Here is a 16361-nt window from a genome sequence, read left to right as displayed (position 1 = left end):
GGTAAATTATCATCTCCCTGTACTAAAAACTTCTTGGTGCTGTCGTTTGTGGATAGGTGCACGGTAGAGAAAATGTTGACCGGTTGCATCGTGGCTTGGTTCGGCATCTCGAACGCCCAGGAGCAGAGAAGACTGCAAAAAGTTGAGGAAGGACATTCTTGCTATTGAGGGAGTGCAGCGTAGGTTTACAAGGTTAATTCACGGGATGGCGGGACTGTCATATGCTGAGAGAATGGAGCAGCTGGCTTGTAAACTCTGGAGTTTAGAAGGATGAGAGGGTATCTCATTGAAACGTAGAAGATTGTACAAGGCTTAGACACGCTAGAGGCAGGAAACATGTTCCCGATGCTGGGGGAGTCCAGAGACAGGGGCCACAGTTTAAGAATAAGGAGTAAGCCTTATTTAGAACGGAGATGAGGAAACACTTTTTCTCACAGAGAGTGGTGAGCCTGTGGAATTCTCTGCCTCAGAGGGCGGTGGAGGCCAGTTCTCTGGATGCTTTCAATAGAGAACTAGATAGGGCTCTTAAAAATAGTGGAGTCAGGGGATATGGGGAGAAGGCAGGAACGTGGTACTGATTCGGGATGATCAGCCATGATCACATTGAATGGCGGTGCTGGCTCGAAGGGCCGGATGGCCTAATCCTGCACCTATTGTCTATTGTCTATTGTTTAAAAAGTTGTGACCACTGCCCGCTCCATCACTGGCTCTGACCTCCCCACCATCGAAGGGATTTACCCGAGTCGCTGCCTCAAAAAGGCAGCCAGCATCATCAGAGACCCACACCATCCTGGCCAAGCTCTCATTTCATCCCCTGCCATCGGGAAGATGGCACAGGAGCCTGAAAACTGTAACGTCCAGGTTCAGGAACAGCTTCTTCCCTACAGCCATCAGGTTATTAAACACGACAACCTCAAAACAAGCTCTGAGCTACATAGACTATTATTGTCGGTAGACAAAAAGCTGTAGAAACTCAGCAGGTGAGGCAGCATCTATGGAGTGAAGGAATAGGTGACATTTCAGGTCGAGACCCTTCTTCAGACTATTGAACTACATAGTCTATTATTGATATTAGTGCACTATAGTCTATTGCACGGTGCTGGCTGGAAGGGCCGAATGGCCGACTCCTGCACCTATTGTCTATTGTCTATAGTTTGTTTGTTATATGTACATACAGTATATGTGCGCACATGTGTGTATATGTAATTATATATGTATATATGTATAAGGTAGTCACTAAATGCTGGAGTAACTCAGCGGGACAGGCAGCATCTCTGGAGAGAAGGAACGGGTGACGTTTTGGGTCGAGACCCTTCTTATAAACTGTATGTATATGTGGGGATCTGTACATATACACACACTCTCTTGTTTATTATATTATTTACAGTGTACTATCTTTACATATTCTGTTGTGCTGCAGTAAGCAAGAATGTCAATGTTCTATCTGGGACACACCACAATAAAACACTCTTGACCCTTGACCCCATCACTGGTGTTGACCTCAGTCAAATACTCCTGTTACAATTTCACTTAAAACATTGAGGTTTTCTTCCCACGGAAACTAATACGTTTTCTTGACGTGACACTGAGCCATCTCCGTGCGCCAAGCAGTGTGTTGACGTTGGCGGTGTGCTGTATCTCGACTGCGTGGGATGTTTGGCAGAAATCACTTCATGTCTTTCGAGTTGCTGCCTCACAATGCTGTTGGTGACGGCTACTATTACACTGCAATCTATGATCGATCAAATTTCCTGATTAGTGCGGGTGTCAGAGGTTATGAGGAGAAGGCAGGAGAATGGGGTGAGGAGGGAGAGATAGATCAGCCATGATCACATTGAATGGCGGTGCTGGCTCGAAGGGCCGAATGGCCTACTCCTGCACCTATTGTCTATTGTCTAGATAGGGCTCTGTAGACAATAGAGAATATTGTCTATTGCTTAGATAGAGCTAGATAGGGCTCTTAACGATAGCAGAGTCAGGGGATATGGGGAGAAGGCAGGAACGGGGTACTGATTGGGGATGATCCGCCATGATCACATTGAATGGTGATGCTGGCTCGAAGGGCCAATTGGCCTAATCCTGCACCTATTGTCTATTGTCTATTGACTTTCTGACCTTATCTGCAGTATGACTTTACTCCTTCTCCATGGATTGTCACTTTGTCGTGGTGGAGAAGCTTGTGTGCGGTCCTGAGATCCTGAGAGCGATGCCGTCTGGAGCTATGCTCCTGGTAGGGCCACCCATGGCGGTAAGGTCGAGGGGGAGGTCTCTGACGAAGAGCAATCCAACCAAGACCTCAACGGTGGAACAGGCGGAGGACGATGGCTGACCTTAGTGGAGCGTCACAACGGCTGGGAAGGCGGATGGATGAAGGCTGCAGCAGAAAAGGGTCTCCGGTCGTCTTGGACTTCATGCCACTGGATCCTGACCCAGATCTGTCAAGGACCGTGGGGTGGCTGACTGTGCACCAGTCTCCCCACGTTAAACAAGGTCACGCATAGTCGAATTAGCACCCTACGACCCTATGGAGAGGAGAGGGCTGCCATACTCGTTTCGAGTCACCACCGATGATGATGATGACTTTCTGGATTGTATGCAATTCAAAGTATTTCACTGCACCGAGGTACATAGATACCTTTTTTTTTTTTAATTCAAAAATAATTTTAATCAATTATTTACAAGAATAATATGTACAAATCAAACAATACCAACCCCTCTGCCTCAGAAGGCGGTGGAGGCCGGTTCTCTGGGTGCTTTCAAGAGAGAGCTAGATAGGGCTCTTAAAGATAGTGGAGTTAGGGGATATGGGGAGAGGGCAGGAACGGGGTGCTGATTGGGGATGATCAGCCATGATCACATTGAATGGCGGTGCTGGTTCGAAGGGCCGAAGGGCCTACTCCTGCACCTATTTTCTATTGTCTGTTAAACCATCCACCATGGTACAAAGTAAACCAAATATTCTTGAATGTCAAAATACTGTGTTTTAAATAACTCTCATTTCACTCCATATCAAGGGTCCATTTAACCCCCCGCGGTGCCCAGCGGTCCCAGAAATGCCCCAGGGCGCCTGTGGACAGCGCGTAGTCCCGTCTCTAACACCACCTGGGTGCGGACATAACCCCGGAAAAGGGGCAGGCAGCCGGCTCGGGCTGAGTCCTCTTCCGCCTGGTGCCGAGACTGGCAGATGACCAGCTTGACCAGGCCCAGGAGCAACCCGACCAGGACATCCTCGGCCCTCTACCCCGTCCCCTACGCACAGGGTGTCCAAAGATGAGGGCGGTGGGTGAGAGGTGCAGCCAGAAGGCAAAGGAGCAACCCCTTCTGATTCACTGGACCCAGGTGCATAGATATCTAGGATCGCACACCCGCACACCGACAGTGGGGAACAGCCGAGGATCACTCACCACAGACGGACGACAGAGGTCCTACCAGCAGGACGGGTATGGGAGTGGGGAGGGCCAAAGATGTCCTGGTTGGGTTGCTCCTAGGCCTGGCCAAGCTGGCCATCCGCCAGTCACGGCGCCAGGCGGAAGAGAGCTTTGTCCGAGACAGATGCTTGCCCCTTTGCCGGGGTTACTTTCGTGTCCTGGTGGTGTTAGACATAGTTGTATAGTTGTTATTTAGTACATTTGTAACATAGCCGTATGAAAATCTAGGTGGGTGTTGTACCATGGCGGTGAGTTTTGTACCGTGGCGGTGAGTTTTGTACCATGGCGGTGAGTTTTGTACCGTGGCGGTGTGTTTGGTTCCATGTCGTGGAGTTTTGTACCATGGCGGTGAGTTTTGTACCATGGCGGTGACTTTTGTACCATGGCGGTGGGTTTTGTACCGGGTTTTGTACCCTGGCAGTGGGTTTTGTACCCTGGCAGTGGGTTTTGTACCCTGGCAGTGGGTTTTGTACCCTGGCAGTGAGTTTTGCACCATGGCGGTGGGTTTTGTACCCTGGCAGTGGGTTTTGTACCCTGGCAGTGGGTTTTGTACCCTGGCAGTGGGTTTTGTACCGTGGCGGTGGGTTTTGTACCGTGGCGGTGGGTGTTTGTACCGTGGCGGTGAGTTTTGTACCATGGCGGTGGGTGTTGTACCATGGCGGTGGGTTTTGTACCATGGCGGTGGGTTTTGTACCATGGCGGTGAGTTTTGTACCATGGCGGTGAGTTTTGTACCATGGCGGTGAGTTTTGTACCATGGCGGTGGGTTTTTTTGTTGTACCATGGCGGTGAGTTTTGTACCATGGCGGTGAGTTTTTTGTACCATGGCGGTGAGTTTTGTACCATGGCGGTGAGTTTTGTACCATGGCGGTCAGTTTTGTACCATGGCGGTGAGTTGTACCATGGAGGTGGGTTTTGTACCATGGTGGGTTTTGTACCGTGGCGGTGGGTTTTGTACCATGGCGGTGAGTTTTGTACCGTGGCGGTGGGTGTGTCACCACAGTTTTGTTTGGTCTCATGATCGTAATTAAATCAATTATTTTTGATACAATAAAAAAAAAGAACGAGGTGGAACAACACGGAACATCGAGGTCGGAGCCCCTGGTGGACGGGGAATAAAGGGGGGGACCAGGCCCTTCGGCCCACCGAGTCCATGCCGACCAGCGATCCCCCGCACGCTAACACTACCTACACACACTGGGGGCAATTTACACATACACCAAAGCCTGTTAACCTACAAACCTGTGCGGCATTGGAGCGTGGGAGGAAACCAAAGATCTCGGAGAAAACCCACGCTGGTCACGGGGAGAACGTACAAACACCGTACAGACAGCACCCGCAGTCGGGATCGAACCCGGGTCTCCGGTGCTGCAAGCGCTGTGAGGCAGCGACTCTACCGCTGCGCCACCGTGACCGCCCTTTTGTTTCCCTTGCGTCAATGACTTAGCAGGGGCGAATTAAAATTCTACACCGCTATCCCATACATGTGTAGTGTTAAGCCGTATTAACTAACAGCTGTCTCTGAATTACTGCACAACTCCCCTGGTGCCTCAGTGGCTGTTTATTGCCTCTCCTTACCCTGTTGTGGATGCTTTCCATTTCAGGAAGCCATCAGACCAGTAAGTGCAAGCCATCAGCAGAGATGTACACAAGGGTAGCGCACAGCCGAGCAAGGTGATCTGATCAAAGGCCTCCCAACGTCTGTGGCCAAGATGGCGTCCAGCCCAGGCGACTATTTACCTGCTAGCCACGAGAGGCAGATGTGCAACCACGTACACTATTACACGCGCTCCGCTCGCTTCAATCTCTGCACTGTACATGCAGCGATTGTAATCACGTCTTGTCTTTCTGCTGACTGGATAGCGAGCAACAAAAGCTTTTCACTGCACCACGGTACGCGCGACGTCAAACTGAACTGAAACTGAAACACGTTTCAGGATCGTAGAGAAGTCACAGATAGAGATCTGTCTCAGTAATCTCAGTCGCGATTTGAAAAATCGTGGAACATAGCAGCCTAGAAACATCCTGACTACGGGCGCCGTCTGTACGGAGAAGTTTGTACGTTGTCCCTGCCACCACATGCGTTTTTTATCTTAGTTTATTGTTACTTTTTATTAAACCGTTGAAAACATTAGCGACGCAGTGGTGCTGGTTTCCGACGGGCATCCTTACGATGCAGTGATCGCAACTTCTACTGAAGTGTGGATGACCGTTGGCTCGCTAGGAGCTCATCCGCCCTTTGACAGGTCTTGTTTTTGGTCCTGCTGGGGGTCCACAGCCCCCTCCTCACCTGGCAAACCAGGTGGGGGAGACGGTTTAGTCGCTGACTATCCGACCATGGAGCAGGTAGCGCGGGATTACAAGGTACCCGTGGCGGAGGGGGGGAGGGGTAACTCCCCCCCGATCTTTATTGTCCCTAGTGTTAAGTAATCATCCAAACATGTCCATGTTGGATCACTTAACCTTCTACCTGAAGGTAGCAGGTTAGCTTGTAGAAGGTACAGGAGCCTGAAGACTGCAACGACCAGGTTCAGGAATAACTACTTCCCCACAGCCATCAGGTTATTAAACTCTGAACATTAATAACCCATAATCTGTTATTTGCACTTTATCAGTTTATTTATTCACGTGTGCATATATTTATATAATGGTATATGGACACACTGATCTGTTCTGTAGTCATTGCCTACTATGTTCTGTTGTGCTGAAGCAAAGCAAGAATTTCATTGTCCTGACACATGACAATAAACTCTCTTGAATCTTGAATCTTGAATCATACAAGATACAAGAAAGTGTTTGATCTGCCTGTTCCCCTGCACATCAGCACTAGGGGCAATTTAAAAACAGTGCTTATACCAAACCAAACCAGCGATCCCCGCACACCAACACAAGCCGGCACACACTAGGGACAATTTACATTTACACCAAGCCAATGAACCTACAAACCTGTACGTCTTCGGAGTGTGGGAGGAAGCCGGAGATCTCGGAGAAAACCCACGCGGGTCACGGGGAGAACGTGCAAACTCCGCACAGACAGCAAATGTAGTCAGGATCAAACTTGGGCCCGTGCGCTGTAAGGCAGCAACTCTACCACTGCGCCACCGTGTTGCCCTAGATTTCTCCTGGTGCTCCACTTTCCTCCCACATTCCAAAGACGTGCATGTTTGTAGGTTAACTTTCTTCGGTAAATTTTCCCCAGTGCGTAAGATAGAACTAGTGTGCGGGTGATCGCTGGTTAGGGTGGACTCGGTGGGCCGAAGGGACTGTTTCCACGCTGTATCCCTAAACTAAGTTTAGTTTAGAGATTGAAGCGCGGAAACAGGCCCTTCGGCCGCACCGACACTAACGCTATCCGACACACACTGGCGACAAATTTACATTTGTAACAAGCCAATTGCCCTACAAACCTGCACGTCTTTGGAGTGTGGGGGGAAACTGGAGATCTCGGGGAAAACCCAGGTAGGGCACAGGGAGAACGTACAAACTCCGTACAGACAAACACCCGTGGTCAGGATCGAACCCGGGTCTCTGGCGCTGTGAGGCACTGACTCTAACGCTGTGCCACCGTGCCGCCCAAATACTAATGTTAAGGGCCTGTCCCACCAGCATGCGACCTGCATCCGGCGAGCGCGACCAAACCGGAAGCGGGGGCTGCGCGGAGATCGAGTGATCCACGTACAGTGCTAGTCCCACCAGCATGCGCCCTGCATGCGGCAAGCGCGACCAAACCCGAAGTGCGGGCCGCGCAGAGGTCGAGTGAGTGACGTGAAGTTTGAGCGAAGTCTGCGGGAAGTTCGCGCGTGACGTACGGCGTCAAGACGCTGCCTACTGCGTCGAGTCGCTGCGCACGCCCGTCGAGGCGGCTGTGGGCCAGCAAGCCGTTGCCGCGCGGAATTTTTGAACATGGTCAGTTTTCCGGAGCCCCGCGCGATGTCGGGACCAGCTCCTCACAACTCCATATGGCTCCGGCGATCGAAGTGGGACCGGCCCTGCGAGGCCATATGGCTCAAGCGACCACGTTAGGTCGTGCTTGCCGCATGGAGTCGCATGCTCGTGGGACAGGTCTTTTAGTCAGGGAAACAGGCAGATCAAACACTTTCTTGTATTGTGTAGAAGGTTAAGTGATCCAACACGGACCTACTTGAATGAATATTTAATGCTTTCATGTAACGTTCTTTCCCCTGATATATTGACAGTTAGTTGCCCTCTGGACAGAGACACCTCTTACAAATTGCATTCACAAGTTAGCGTTTGGCCGACGAGGTTTCAAGGCTGCGGCGCTGTTCAAAGCAGTAGTGAGCGTGGTGGCAGGGTGACGACCACAAGGAACTGCAGCTGCCTGGATCATGAGCAGAGCCTGAGCAAACCATCGTGGTCTGGTTCGGCTCAGCCACCAAGCACGACATCCGGAGGCTGCAGCGAATCGTATCTATGTAGCAGGGAAACAGACTATTCTGCCTAACCCGTCCATGCCGATTCTATCGGCTAGTCCTAGTCGCCCGCGTTTGGTCCATCTTCAGGTGACGTAATGGGTCGAGAAGGGCCCTGACCCGAAATGTCACCCGTTCCTTTTGTCACGGCAGTAGAACGGAGTGTTTGGTGAACTAGTAACTTGGATACGTGGCACATATGTGTACTGCCTAGCTGAGATTTGCTGTTCCATCGGGCTATATGCAAAACAAATCACTGCACTGCAACTAGATACATGGGCCAATAAAATATTGTCACGTGCTGGAAAACCCACTCATTCCTGGGATCATTTTTGTCTACCTTCGATTTTTCCAGCATCTGCAGTTCTTTCTTAAACATAAAATATAATTGAATCGAATTATTTGGTAACTCCATGTATTTGAGTTCATAGTTTCATAAGCTCTGGGAGCAGAATTAGGCCATTCGGCCCATCAAGCCTACTCCGCCATTTAATCATGGCTGATCTATCTTTCCCTCCTAACCCCATTCTCCTGCCTCCGCTTGTACTAAATAAGAATCTATCTAACTCTGCCTTAAAAATATCCAATGAGTTGGCCTCCGCAGTCTTCAGAGGCAAAGAATTCCACAGATTCACCACCCTCTGACTAAAGAAATTCCTCCTCATCTCCTTTTTAAAGGTATGTCCTTTAATTCTGAGGCTGTGACCTCTAGTCCTAGAACTCTCCCACCAGTGGAAACATCCTCTCCACATCCACTCTATCTAGGCCTTTCACTATTTGGTGAGTTCCAATCAGATCCCCCCCCCTCATTCTTCTAAACTGCAGCAAGTGAAGGCCCAGAGCCATCAATCGCTCATCATACATTAACCCACTCATTCCTGGGATCATTCTTATAAACATGCTCCTGACCCTCTCCAGACCCAGCACATCCTTCCTCAGATATGGTGCCCAGATCTGCTCACAGTGCTCCAAATGCGGCCTGACCAGCGCTTTATAGAGCCTCAGCAAGACATGATTGAGGTGAGAATTTTTCTTCTGGTAAAGAGCTACTGTTGTCTCCTTGTGCTCCAGGGTCAAGCCTGAGCTGTCGTGGTTTCGCGTTGAGTCTGACCTCTGCCACCGTAGGATGCGACCTTTATTGATTCTAACTTTGGCTGGGGACTCTTTCATGTCACATCTTGATCACATGCCGTCTTGATGTCAAGGCCAAGCGCTCTCCCTCCTCCCGCAGTGGGTCTCGGCACTTGAAACCGTCCCTGCAGCAAGCCAGCGGCGCGGTCAGTGGCCGGGTCACCATCACAAGGCCCGCACTGCGCGCGCGCGGCGTGAATTATCGACAGAAGTCGCCGACTCCTTCTGCCAACTCCACAGCCAACAGAGAGAAAGATTGCCTTGCACTAAAGAGCCTGTCCCACTTGGGCGACAATTTTGGCCACAGCCTGAAAAGAGGTTGCCGCGGTGTGGTCGGGGCGTGACGCGGGGTGACGCGGGGTGATGCATGTAATGACGCACGGTGCCTCCCTGCCGCCCCTGGATTTTGGAATGTTCAAAATCTTCAGGCGACATCTGAGTGGCTTATCGTGTCGTGCGCCCTGTCACACGCTGACGTACGCTGCCCTGCGGGTGACACCCGGTGACGCGGGTATATAAAGCGAAGATTAATCCATTATAAAGTTATTGGTCCTTAGATTCATTGTAGATTAATTCATTTCCAATGTGTTTATTATACTTCGGTGTAACCTTCTCGTGTTGTGAAGGCAGGTGACGCGGAGTGTCGTAGCTTAACGTGACGGTGACGCGGAGTGTCGTACAACTTGACGCTTTTTAGGGCATCAGTCACTGCGTTCGCAGTCACTGAAAAAATCGCAAAGTGGGACAGGCCCTTAAGGATTATCTTGCACCTCTGAGAGTCATTGACAGAGTCATACTGGACGGAACAGGCCCTTCTGATCAACTTGTCCATGCCTGATCAAAATACACCTTCTAAACTAGTTCCCCCACCCACGTTAGCCCATATGTAGCCTATATTTAGCAGATTCAAACATGATTGTGGACGCCACCCAGCCCATCACACAAACCAACCTACCTTCCATTAAGGGCCTGTCCCACTTACGCGACCTTTACAGGCGACTTGCCGGCACCCGTCATAGGTGGCTGAAATGTTCAACATGTTAAAAATTCAGCGGCGACCAGAAAAACGCTACGACTCTTTGGAGACCTCTCATGACCATAGGCTGTATGGTCGTGGGAAGTCTACTATGGTCGTGAGAGGTCACCCGCAACATGTCGCCAGGGGTCGCCTGTATGGTCGAGAGAGGTCTCCTATGGTCTTGAGAGGTCAACCTGCCCGTCTTTGTAGTGTGAGAAGAAACCCGAAGATCTCGGAGAAAACCCACGCAGGTCATGGGGGAGAACGTGCAAACTCCGTACAGACAGCACCCGTCGTCAGGATCGAACCCGGGTCTCTGGCACTGTGAGGATGCAGCTCTATCACTGCACCACCCTCTTTTGACAACCATGCCAAAAAGTTGGCATGTGGTTCATGCTTCCAAGGGAAGCCAAGTATCTTAAGTTGCTGTGAATTTGAAGAAGGCTACTGGCCTGAAACGCCACTTGCCTGTTCCCTCCCCAGACAGTCCCGATGTTGGGGAAGTCCAGGACAAAGGGTCACAGCATAAGGATAAGGGGGAAATCCTTTAAAACCGAGATGAGAAGAACATTTTTCACACAGAGAGTGGTGAATCTCTGGAACTCTCTGCCGCAGAGGGTAGTCGAGGCCAGTTCATTGGCTATATTTAAGAGGGAGTTAGATGCGGCCCTTGTGGCTAAGGGGATCAGAGGGTATGGAGAGAAGGCAGGTATGGGATACTGAGTTGGATGATCAGCCATGATCATATTATTATTATTATTATTATTATTATTAAAGCTTTATTTCAGACACAGTTCCATATACACATCATATTGAATGGCGGTGCAGGCTCGAAGGGCCGAATGGCCTACTCCTGCACCTATTTTCTATGTTTCTATGTTTCTGTGATCTACTGAGTTCCTCCAGCACTTTGTGTTTTGCTCAAGGTTCCAGAATCTGCAGGTCCTTGTATCTCTAATTCAAGTAATCATGTATTGCGTTTACACCGACTGGTTAGCAAGCAACTAAAGCTTTTCACTGTACCTCAGTAGACGAGACAATAAACTCAACTGATCTGAAGTTGGGCTGAAGGGCCTGCTTCCACACAGTTTGGACTCTAGGATTCTACGGAATATTTCCAACACTCTCTGCATTCGTGCTTTTTCTTTTTGTTTTTCAACACCGACTATACTTCTCGCTTAATCATTTAACATCATAAGGTCATAAGGAATAGGAGTCGAATTAGGCCATTCGGCCCATCAAAATCTACTCCACCATTCAATCATGGCTGACCTAACTCTCCCTCCTAACCCCATTCTCCTGCCTTGTCCCCATAACCTCTGACACCCGTACTAATCAAGAATCAAGAATCCATCTATCTCCGCCTTAAAAATATCCACTGACTTGGCCTCCACAGCCTTCTATGGCAAATAATTCCACAGATTCACCACCCTCTGACTGAAGACATTTCTCCTTGTCTCCTTCCTGAAAGGACGTCCTTTAATTCTGAGGCTGTGATCTCTAGCTCTAGACTCTCCCACGAGGGGAAACATTATTCCTATCATCCAGCATTAAGAAACATGGAAGATCTCAGATGGATTACATTAAGTTAAGGACATTAACTTTTTACGAGCTTGGAACATAGAAACATAGAAAATAGGTGCAGGAGTAGGCCATTTGGCCCTTCGAGCCTGCACCGGCATTCAATATGATCATGGCTGATCATCCAACTCAGTATCCTGTACCTGCCTTCTCTCCATACCCCCTGATCACTTTAGCCACAAGGGCCACATCTAACTCCCTCTTAAATCCAGCCGATGAACCGGCCTCAACTACCTCCTGTGGCAGAGAATTCTATAGATTCACCACTCTCTGTGTAAAAAATGATTTTCTCATCTCGGTCCTAAAAGACTTCCCTCTTATTCTTAAACTGTGACCCCCTTGTTCTGGACTTCCGCAACATCGGGAATAATCTTCCTGCATTTAGCCTGTCCAACCCCTTAAGAATTTTGTAAGTTTCTATAAGATCTCCCAAATCACTCCACAACTAATGAAATCATTTTTTTGAAACCGAGTCAGATTGAAAAATGTTGGGACTTTGGAACCAGGACAACAAAAGTATTGCAGCCAATTTCCACAAAGCAGGAATGTGGAAAGGGAAAGACAATAGACTGCGGAGGCTGGAACTTGGACCAAAATGCAGACTGCTGGTGGAGGTCAGAAGGTCAGCCAGCATCTGTGCAGGTAAAGAGATGGTTAACGTTTCGGATCGGGACCCCGAGTTCCTCCTGCAGTTTTGACTTCAATCCAGGGTGGTGAATCTGTGGAACTCATTGCCACAGGCGGGCTGTGGAGACCAAGTCAATGGATATTCTCAAGGCGGTGATTGCCAGATTCTTGATTAGTACGGGTGTCAGGGGTTATGGGGAGAATAAGGTTGAGAGGGAGAGATAGATCAGCCATGATTGAATGGCTAAGTAGACTTGATTGGCCGAATGGCCTAATTCTACTCCAGAATGGCCTAATTCTGGCCACTTAGTATGTCAGCAGGTCAGGAGATCATGTCTGGAGGAAATCTCTGCGTCATCTCTGGAGAAAAAGGATGGGTGATGTTCTGGGCTGGGATCCTTCTTCAGACTCTGTATAAACCAGCATCTGCAGTTCCATGATTCTACACTGTGAATTGGACACTACCTTGAAGGACAATTATGAAGCCTGCTAATAGAGGGGAGGATAGGGTAATGAAGAGAGACTCCACAATTCTGCAGATAGTACGATTCTACTTCAAACGAACATAAAACACAGGCTGGCAGGGTGGCGCAGCGGTAGAGTTGCGGCCTTATGCCCCTGTCCCACTTAGGAAACCTGAACGGAAACCTCGGGAGACTTTGCGCCCCACCCAAGGTTTCCGTGCGGTTCCCAGAGGTTGCAGGTGGTTGCCGGAGGTTGCAGGTAGTGGAAGCAGGTAGGGAGACTGACAAAAAACCTCCAGGAACCTCCGGGAACCGCACGGAAACCTTGGGCGGGGCGCAAAGTCTCCAGAGGTTTCCGTTCAGGTTTCCTAAGTGGGACAGGGGCACTATACAGCGCCAGAGACCCGGGTTCGATCCTGACTACGGGTGCCGTCTATGCAGAGTTTTGTACGTTCGCCCCGTGACCGGCGTGGGTTTTCTCCAGGAAACACCATGTTCCCTCCCACACTCCAAAGACGTCCAAGTTTGTAGGCTAATAGGCTTGGTATTGATATAATTTGTCCCCAGTGTGTGTGTGTGTGTGTGTGTGTGTGTGTAGAGTAGGGTTAGTGTGCGGAGGTCGCTGGTCGGCACAGACTCGGTGGGCCGAAGGGCCTGTTTGTGCACTGTATCTCTCAAATAAACTAAACTCAACTCAAGGGGAAGGGTGATGCAAATTTAGCTAACTGGGGAAGCTGCAACGGTACCAGTTTGAACAAAGAGGCAGGTGGACTTTTGAAGTTGCAGGCAATAGGATTGGGAGACACATTAGAAGGAAGGTTATAAAATAATAAAGAAGGTGAAATAGATTATGTGAGTAAAGCTGGCAAGAAATGTCAAAGCAGAGGGAAATATCTGCTACATGTGTATAAAAAAAAGGAAGAAGGCAGTTAAGTAAACATTCATCCCTTGGAGAACGACACTGGGAAATTAATAATGGAGAATAAGGATATGGTAGTCTCTGATCCTCTCTTCAGAGCAGAGAATCTCTGTTCAGAAGAGCAGCACGGTGGCGCAGCAGTAGAGTTGCTGCCTTACAGCGACAGGGGCCCGGGTTTGATCCCGACCACGGCTACTTGTCTGTACGGAGTTTGTAACTTCTCCCCGTGACCTGCGTGGGTTTTTCACAATAAACAATAGGCGCAGGTGTAAATTGCTCATTTCTAAACTCCCCCCCCCCCCAGGCTAGTTTCAGTAAAACCACTTGAAACAACTAAATTTAATTTTAACAAAAGCGCGCCACAGTTCAACTCCTGTACTTATCCCACCGGGGGTTTGATCCTCGTATCTGCCTGTTTAAGCCCTCTAGGCCTCGCTCAGACAGAGACACTCCAGAAGGTCACGCAGCCCCAAGCGCTCTTCCAGAGGTTCGACGCTGGACTTCGTGGTAGCGGACTTTTAAATGACCCGGGACCTCGAGGGGCCGAACCACATGGGGGTGGTCTCTTAATAATCCAATTACAAATACCGATTAACCCCATATATAACAGACATTTCCCTAACCCAATAATACAGCAGCTTATACATTGGAAAAGAAAGAAAGCTAACAAGAACAAACATTGAAACATGTGCCCTGAGGTTCAAATCATTTTTTCTAAGGCTCAACAGCTCGACCAATCATCAATTAATGGGAAGATCGTCTTGCAACATTATGTATACTATCTACAATGCTTTTGCCGTGACCCAATAGAAAATATGCATTTAAGGTTAGTTTGAAAAACCGCTATACATGTTATCAATTTAAGAGAAACAAGGAGAACACCTGGACCCCTTACTATCCTGCATATCAGTCTGAGCCTAGACTGGCTGGCACCAATCAAAGCCTGTAAAGTTCAGCTGACAAGGGTTAAGCAATTCTGACAAGTGCAGGGATCCTCCATTTTATGGTGTCTTTCATTTAGCCAATGTTAACACAGGAGTAGGCCATACGGCCCTTCGAGCCAGCACTGCAATTCAATGTGATCATGGCTGATCATCCCCAATCAGTAGCAATGTTACAAAATTTTGAGATTTAAAAAATCAAGTCTGCAATTTATCCCATCAGATAAAGCATAAAAAGAGGTTTAATTTGACACCTAATTTACTTTCATATCTCAAGTATTTAAAAAGTTATGGCCATTTTCATACTCGGAAATTAGCATCTTGTTCACTATTGATTTTCTATGGACATAACAAAAAAGCTGTGATCGTGGACAGTCAAAAGCCCATAACTTTCTTAAAAATTAAGAGAACTGAATGAAATTTTCAGTTATCATAGATTGAAGCATTCTGAAACAAATATAAATCAATCTTACTTGGATGACCTAAAATTAAAGCATATAATTAGTTAGTTACCCAATTGGAGCTAATTTCAAACTTCAATTACTAGATCTAAACATCTATCTATTTCTTAATAAATGATTAACATTTTTAAATAGCCTAAGTGTCCAAATAATATTCATAAATAATTCACAATAAAACATGATTTTTAAATCTCATTTACATTAATTTATAGGCCAAATGGAAGGAATTTAGTGTTCAACTGTAAATTAAAGCCAATTTAAATCAGCTTTCTAGTGGGTTCCTGTGAACGCGCTGGTTTAGAACGTTCACATTGACTAGATTTGTACCCTCAAATGCCCAGAAAAATACTGCGGGATATAATGGGCCCAAAATGAGCTACTCGCAACATTAAACTTTGTATAAAGGGATCTTAAGAAGCCCTTTTTAATGTAAAAATAAACAGCCTACCTTCTGTTGTCTGCTGTATGAGACCCTGCCAGTTGCCGGTGGTCGGGGGTTTAGAGGTTAATTTTTAACCCACTATAACAATTATATAAAGAATTTAAAATTAAAAATAGCTAAAGCGACGGAATATTCCAGCGATTTTCCGTTAATAATTAACTAGGCTGAACATCCTCGATTGGAACAGCCTAGGGAAAATCGCGTTTTAAACCCGCCCCTCTCTAAACGGCGCCAAAATCGCGCGCACGGGCAACAGATTTTCAGCGACGCTTCAGGTAGGCTTTGCAACATACCTACAATCAGTAGCCCGTTCCTGCCTTCTCCCCATATCCCCCGACTCCGCAATCTTTAAGAGCCCTATCTAGCTCTCTCTTGAAAGTTTCCAGAGAACCGGCCTCCACCGCCCTCTGAGGCGGAGAATTTCACAGACTCACAACTCTCTGTGTGAAAAAGTGTTTCCTCCGTTCTCCACGATTTACCCCTTATTCTTAAACTGTGGCTGCTGGTTCTGTAAATTGCTCGTTCTGAGCTTCCCCCCAGTCTAGTTTCAGCCCAAAATCACTGAGTCAAGCACTTACGCAACTAAACTTTATTTTGACAAAACACAGTTACAGTCCCAACTACCGTACCTAACCACCGCGGGTTCGATCCACGTATCTGCCCGATCAATCCCTCTTTAGCCTCGCTCAAGCAGAGACACTCCAGAAGGTCACGCAGTCCTAAGCGTTCTCCCAGAAGATCGACACAGGACCTCATGGGAGTGGCCTTTTATAGGTCCCCGAACCTTGAGGGGCCGAACCACATATGCATGGTCTCTATACAGTCCAATAACAGATATCGATTAACACAGTATATGATAGACATTTCCCCAACCCAATAATACAGTGACTAATACAATGTATTCAAACGGAACTTCTGAA

Source organism: Leucoraja erinacea, chromosome 10 (assembly GCF_028641065.1).
Source record: "Leucoraja erinacea ecotype New England chromosome 10, Leri_hhj_1, whole genome shotgun sequence".
Lineage (NCBI taxonomy): Eukaryota > Metazoa > Chordata > Chondrichthyes > Rajiformes > Rajidae > Leucoraja > Leucoraja erinaceus.
Note: the sequence above shows the minus strand (reverse complement) of the source record.